The sequence below is a fragment of the Cupressus sempervirens genome, chromosome 7 (assembly GCF_028749045.1).
Source record: "Cupressus sempervirens isolate cs-2001-9-10 chromosome 7, ASM2874904v1, whole genome shotgun sequence".
NCBI classification, from domain to species: domain Eukaryota; kingdom Viridiplantae; phylum Streptophyta; class Pinopsida; order Cupressales; family Cupressaceae; genus Cupressus; species Cupressus sempervirens.
Window position 1 is genome coordinate 859,983,838 of NC_143124.1, and position 8,202 is coordinate 859,992,039.

Genomic DNA, 8,202 nt, shown 5'->3' on the forward strand with positions numbered 1-8,202 from the left:
GTGTTGAGTAAATGCAAGTTGAACCACCTCTTCCACTAGGAACTCATACTGCTCATGTTGTTCAAGGAGCTGAAGTAAGGAGGCCAAGGTGGCCATAGCATTTGCTGCTCTATTCTTGTCTCTAGGAATTTATTCAAAAGTAATCTGAACAAAACATGCCTTGAGCACATCGGCTATATGTTTATAAGGAAATAATTTTTCATCTTTTGTCTAACAAGTATCATTAACTTGATTGATGATTAACTGGGAGTCTCCATAAACTTCTAAAGCTATCAATTTCCATTCCAAAGCCATCTTGAGACCCAAGACCAAAGCTTCATATCCAGTCATGTTGTTGGTGCAAGGGAAGAGAAGTTTGTATAATTTGGGGATGGTAACATCGAGTGGTGTGATGAACAAAATACCTGCGCCTGACCCATGGTGTGTGTACGACCATCAAAATAAAATTTCCATGTGATTGGCTCTACTTGAAGGATGTGCATATTAGGGAAGTTGACTAAAATAGGAAAGGAACTTTCTATAGGCACATTTGCCAATTGATCGGCAATGACCTGTCCTTTTATTGCCTTCCTATCCACATACTCAATATTAAACTTGCTTAGGATCATTACCCATTTAGCCAGTCTACCTATTAATGTTGTCTTGCTGAGAAGGTATTTGAGAGGATCAATCTTGGATATGAGCTTGACTTTGTGCATCAAAAGGTAATGATGTAGTTTTTGGGAAGCAAAAACTATGGCCAAGCAAGCTTTTTCAATGAAAGAATAATTAAGCTCATAGTTGACTAAGGTATGACTGATGTAATAAATAGCTCATTCTTTTCCTTGGTCATTTTCTTGCTCCAAGAGGGCTCCAATTGACTTATCTGTTACAGAAATATACAATAGCAATGGTTTGTGTGATACTGGAGGGACCAACATAGGCAGATTCATCAAATAGGTTTTAAGTGTTTCAAAGGCCTTTAGACATTAATCATCCCAATTAAAATTTATGTCTTTATGTAACAGATGTGTGAAAGGTATGTACTTTTCTTCCAACTAAGAAATGAACCAGCGCATTGATTGAAGCCTACCTTGAAGAGAGCATAATTAATTCAGGTTCTTTGGAGGTTGCATACTAACTATGGCTTGTGCCTTCTCAAGGTCAATTTCTATTCCTTTAGCCGAGACAATATATCTTAGGAGCTTGTCTAATTTGATGCCAAAAGTGCATTTCTTGGGGATTGAGCCTGACCTTAAATGCTTCTAGGCAAGTGAATATTTTGGCCAATATGGGAAAATGTTCTTCCCGACTATGGGATTTGGCAAGAATGTAATCCACATAATCTTCCATGAAGATTGCATCATATCATGGAAAATAGTGGTCATGGCCCATTGATAGGTTGCCCCAGCATTCTTTAACCCAAAGGGCATTACATTCCAACAAAATGTGTCCCATGCACAAGTAAAAGTTGTTTTCTCTTGATCCTCTAGTGCTATTTTGATTTGATTGTATCTTGAAAACCCATCCATAAGTGATGGTGTCGATATTAGGGAGAGGAAAGTCATCTTTAGGGCATTCTTTGTTTAAATCCTAGAAGTCAATAGAAATGCATATGCTACCATTCTTCTTTTATATTGGGACAATGTTAGAGATCCATGATGCATATGCTAAGGGCTGGATGAAATTGGTACTGATTAATTTTTCTAATTCTGCTTTCACTAATAGGGCTATCTGCAAATGCATTTTTTGAGTTTCTATTTGACTAGCTTAACCTCCAAAGAGATGTTAAGATGGTGGAGGATTAAGGTTGGGTCTAAGCTAGGCATGTCCACATAAGATCATGTGAAGTTGATCTATCTTTCTTTGAAGAATTCAATGAATGCCCTCCTTTCTTGTGGACTCAAATATTATGCTAAATAAATGACCTTGGTTCTTGTTCTATGTCGATGTTGACTAGTTCTATAGGCTCAATCAAAATAGAAGATTGCTCCTCAGAATGTTCAGGTAAGGTATCAATTACCCCATCCGCAGGTGCCACAATTGGGTTTTCACCTTGAGATACATCACTTCTATTTGTTTCCATTTTTTTATCAAGATTAGCCACAACTTGGTGGTGGTTAATAAGATTGTGGGATGTTTTCCCTACTCTAGTGTGACCGAGGTGATTGATACCCAACCCAACCATATGTTCTTCTTTTTTTCTTTGTCGACAAGATGGTTCAACCACATTAAGATAGATGAAAGCTTCATAGTCAGTGTCAAAATGAGGGAGATGATAGGGTTCAGTTGTATCCTAGTTAATGAGCTTGGGATGGACTAGGGAAAGCGATTTGTAGTATGGGAAGGTTTCGACAGGGTTTAAAGACATAACTTTGTTAGATGGCTCATGCATTGTATCCATCAGATCTATGACATGGGCTTCTTCTAGAGTGTCAAAGAAAGTAGAGTTTGTGAGATGCTCATAGTAATCATCTTTGACTTCCACTAGAAAGAAGTAAGGGAATAAAGTTTGAAAGTGAAATCCTTCAATGTGTTCATCATCTTCTAATCCGCCTTGATATGTTCTGTTTCTTGGAGAAGTGGTTCTTGGAATTTGAATTATTCTTTGTGTAGCCAAATTGTCAGGGGTGGGTATGTGGACAATATCACATTCTTTTTCATGGAGAGATTCCTCAGATAGTGACTCAACTTCCCACTTAGTGGAATCGTCATCATCTTCATTATTGGAGGTATTTATGGATGATTCTTCTGTAGGATGTGAACTAGAGAGGACCAAATTCTTATGTATGTCATCAGTAGTTACCGAGGTATAACTATCATTTGGTTTGGGTACCCACACCAAGGTAGAGGAGGTTTGTGCCTTGTCTTGTCCATCATACCCTACCCCTATTTTAGATTTATTGGACTTGAACTATGCCATCAAATGTTCTATGATTCCTTTCCCTTTCCCTAAGGGACCATCTCCCATGTATACCATCTTTTTCATTAGATCAAAGCCTTCCCATGTAGGTGGGAGGAGATGTCAATGTTTTGTTGACTGATGTCTTCCACTAAGTTTGGAGATGTGCCACTTTCTTTGACAAAATGTGCATGATATGGTTTGGTGGAAGTCAATTATCCATGAGACCTCAAAGAAAGTGGGGGATCAAATAGGGAGACTAAGTACTCACCTACCCCTTTGTACTGTAATTTACATTTTCTATCAAATTCTTTCATCAATTTATCCATTTCTTCATAGTGTAGTTGTTTGGGATCTAATGATGATGATGGCAGTGAAGGAATGGAAGGACTCAAACAAACCACTTTCTCTTTACCCTTAGCTGATGTTGAGTGGTTGCTTGTTTGGTTAGTTGAGTGTGAAGTGCCTATAACTGTGGGCTAATTGCTGGCATCTGTTGGTGTATCAGCTTCTTCTTTGTTATGAGGGACAAGTGAGTTACAATACTGTGCAAAATGTTGATCTTTGGGTATGGTTATCTCTTGACCCATGTATGGAAATTTGAGGCACTAGTGGTAGGTGGAGGGAATGGCTTGTATGTCATGGATCCATTGTCTTCCCAGTAAGATGTTGTAAGTTAATTGCAAATCTAAGACCTAACAAATAGTTTCTTTCATGATTGGCTCTACTCTGATTGGTAATATGACCATGCCTTTGGAAGACCTTTATTAATCATCATAGGCCTTGATGGTGATCTTTTTTCTTGGGTCAACAACATCCTCTACCTACCCAAGGGCTTTCGCTAAATTGAGTGTGCAAATATTCATACCAGCCCCGCCATCGACCAATGCCCTTTTAACTCAATTCCTATGGATGAATACTTCTATGTGTAAAGGAGAGTTTTGTGCCTATATGACAAACATGTCATCTTGCACTAAAAATGATACACAATGGGGAGCAACTAAATTGATGACCATGTTTTGGAATCTACTCACGTCTAGGTCATTTGGCACTAAGGCTTTAGTGAGTATCTCTTTATGCTCCGGGGAGATTTGTAGTAGTTCAAAAATGGAGATGTGGGCTGGAGTCTTGAGCAATTGGTTAACCAGGTTATATTTGGGCACAAAGGAATTTGGGGTTGCTCAGTTGAGGTTTGTCACTAGTCCTGGTAGGGTAATTTTGGAGGCTTGACCTTAGGTGATGGCATTTGAGGACTGTTTTTCATTTTTATCTTTGATTATGATGACATTTATGGTGTCATCAAATCCAAAAATCATGTCGATGGTATTATCATAATTGTGTGCATAATTAACCTTAGTTTGCAGAGGTGTGTTTTGATTAACCTTGGAGGACTCCCCATTTTCATGACTCATGAAGGGGTTCTTAAAGGTTGTTCCATCATTTATTAATTTTTGAATGAGTCCCTTAAGGGTAAGGAAATTTTTTATTAGATGCCCTTGGTTGCGATGATAGGCACAAGTGTGTTTCTTGTTCCACCATTTTGGCTTGACTTGGGGTTCATATGGTTTAGCCTTGGGTAATACAATGAGGTCATTGACCAAGAGTGTTTGTAAAGCACTCTCATAGGACACCCCTATGGTTTTATACTCCTTAGGTATATCAGAAGACTAATATCTTCGTGGTGGATGAGCTTGATTGTAAGTGACTTGCTAGTTGGATGTTGAGGGAGTCTTTGTGTTACATTGATAAAATGGGCCAATATTGTTTTGTTGAGGTGCAACATTGGGACTTTGTTGATTTACAGGGGGTTGAGTGTGCATTTTGACATGATTAGCTTCAACTACCCCTCATTTGTGAAGTTTTTATTATTATTTTTCCACCATGATTTATGTTTTTCTATGGACCAATCAGAGGAGTTGTGTGTGTGGAGTTGTTGGAAAAGCCTTTATCATCTTTAGATAATTTGATTATGTTGTTCTTTGCCAAGGTTTCTTCCACCTTAGCTATGTTCTCTAAATTGGTTTTAAAATCTTTAGGCCCTTGGAGTTGGAGCCAATTATTCATTAGTTTGGAGATACTATTGATGAAGATATCTATCTTCTCCTTATCTAGTATGTCTCTATGGTATTTAGAAAACATGTGTCTCTGCTGTTGTAGGAAGGTTTTGAACAATTCTCCTGGGAGTTTTTTTTTGTTGCATAGATCGATGATTGTGACCTCTCTTTCAATGTTGTAAGAGTATTGGGTGATAAAAATGGAGGTCAATTGGTTGAAAGTTTTAATATTTGAGGGTAATCTAGAAAACCACTCCATGGCTTGCCCCCCAAGGCTCCTAGGAAATAGGCGCATCAAGTACATTGTGTCATGGACAAACTCCATGCTTAGCATGTAAAATTACCTCAAGTGATCTTGTGGATCTGACATGCCAAAATATTTGTCATACTTTGGTATTTGCACATTTTGAGGAAAAGGCGCGAAGGTAATGTTTTTGTCAAATGGTAGGGGACATACTTCTCCAAGGGTAAACTCTGTGGGTTTTGTTTTTCCTCTTCATTTTTTTCCATTTCTAATTATAGGTCTTGCAATTTTTGTGTGACTACATCTAAGGGCAATTCTTCTTGATCTTGATTCAAATTGGTCACATCAAAATTGGATGGTAGTTTCACACCTTGTTATGCTAATGCGAGTATGTATCATTCTTTGTATTTTTCTAGAATCTTGTCCATGATGTCAAAAAGTTTGAGATTTTGCTAAAGATTCTCGATCTTAGATTCAACACTTCTATCATCCCATGCGTGAAATGAGCCCATTGTGGCTATGGATTCTAAATTTTGATCAAATAAGGGTGACTTGGGAGTAACTTTGTTCTATGCACAATCTGTCATTGTAGTAGATTTTGAGAGGTTTAAAGGTTCTGTGTGTTTGGCAGTTTTACTTGCTATTTTGGCACTTACTCATATGGGCAACTATTTTGGCTTTATTGGCACACTTGTTTTGTGTGGTGGCGTGAAAAGTAAGTAGGATCCTTCTAGTGTTTAAACATTTTTCAAGAGGTGAAAGTTTTCATTGACTGTGACTTGTTCATAGGAACAAGCTAATTTGCATAAGGTGTTTACCAATGTTGATAGGATGAGGTCCAATTTTGTGAAGTTGGGTACATATGTGTGTTTTTTAATGTTCCCAATTTTTTGTGCAAAGTGATGGTAATGGTGATTGGTGGGTTGATGATGATGTAGCTTTGCTTGTTTTCAAAAGATGTTTTCATTTAGAGATGGAAAATTTCAAACTTTGTAAAATACCAGCTTGGAAAGGGTATCCAAATTTATAGTTTGTTTGCAAGTATCATGTTTGCAAATAGCCTCTATTTTTTGTTTTTACTCAGATGCATTACAAGAATGTTTAGATGTACTATTTTAGTAATCAAATGCATTGTTTCGTTGCTCATATGCACTATTTCAATTCTTAGAAGCACTAGTTTAATTCTTAAGTGTACTATTTTCTAAATTGAATGCATTTTTTTAAGTCTTAGATGCATTGTTTCATACGCATATGGTTCATAACAACAGTCAGAAGCATTACAGGAATATTCAAAAGCACTTTTTTATGTAGTGTATGTGCAATTTCAAGGATAGTCTAGCAATGTCTTTGTTTTACTCTTGGTTGCTTAATACCAGTTTGAGGTTTGTTGTTCTAGAAGATTTATGATTCACCCTAGTGTTCATTGTTAAGTTTGAAAGCACTCGAGCACAATAGTAGTGAGATCAAAACAAAATGAAAAATCACATGCACCTAGAAAATGAAAAAGATAGCTTCCTAGCAAGGTTATCTAAGGTCGGTGACTAGTAGGTTTTAGTGTTCCAACTATGTTTAGATTTACCTCTCCTATAACAGAGAGCTTCCCACCAATGCCAGGGGGGTTTGGCACAATCCCTTGTGGGACTACTAGAGGAAGGCTATGTGCTAAACATGGGTGGCTTGCATTCAATTAAGAATGAAAGATTGGGGGCAATCCCTCTCACTGGCCCTGCTAAGGCAACTCGAGAGGTAGCCCTTCTATGGCAAGATTATTCTACCTAGTGAAAAGCAAGAAATGGAAGTCAATAGATAGGTTTGGGAATCTGATCACTCGAGAGACTAAGAGAATATCCCTGCTACTTTGGATCCCCAAACATGTCAAACACAAAGGATTTATTTCTAGCCCTTATACTACAAAAAATAGGAGGGCTCCTAATTAGACTATGTGTGGGTTCTTTTCCTCATTCAACTGTAACTGATCTTTACAGAAGGTCAAACATTCTGATAAACTCAAAAGAGTTGAAAGCATAGGCCTACTTCTTTATTAGATCAACAAACTTGAATGATCTAATTAAACTATGTTTGAAAGCTCAAAAGTGCCACACTTTTAATTGACAAGAGCAGTGGTCCACCCACCTGTTTCGAAGCTAGCAAGGGCTAGGCACATTTATGAGGGTCTTCATTCCTATTGTATGCTATCTGCAATTTGAAGGCTTGTTTGTTAATGCAGAAGGGACCTGTAAGAAAAAAATGTTCAAATCTAGGAGTTAGATTTAGAAAACTATAACTTTTATCAAATGCGCTATAGAAATGCTCATATGTGTTACAAGAAAGCTCAAATGCGCTATTCCATCATGAAAATGCACTAAAAGAAAGTCAAAAGTGATATGGTATACTTCAGATGCTCTATAAGAATGGTCAAATGTGTCACAGTAAACCTCAAATGTGCTATTCTATTATGTAGATGGGCTATTACAAGCTAAATGTGCTATGAGATGCTTCAGATGCTCCATAGAAATGGTTAAATGCATCACAATACTCTTAAGAGTGCTATAAGAATATGCAGATGCATTATAGGATAAAGCAAATGCGTTATAGAATGATATATAAGCACTATAGTAAAATTAAATGTGCAAAAATAGAGTTCAGAAGCATTAGAATATTGCTCAGAAGCATTGAAATGAAGCACAGAAGTGTTAGAAGACCCAAATTTGGCTCTCCTATGCTTGGGAAAGACTTTGGAATATTTTTCTTGCTGACATGAGGCCTCTTAGATGCAATAGAACCTATATTTGACCAGATCTGCACAAAAGATGGCAAGAAAAACATAGATCTATACTAAAAAAAGAAGGATTAGATTGAAAAACTTGAAAGTAGAGAGGCTTTTAGTTCAGCTCCACAGTAGGCACCATTTTGTACATGGTAAAAGAACGCATATTCATGAAACTTTAACATCGAAAGAAAATGGACTAATGTCAAACTATGCTAGACCCAAGACATCATCAGCAACAAGTAATCTCTAAAAA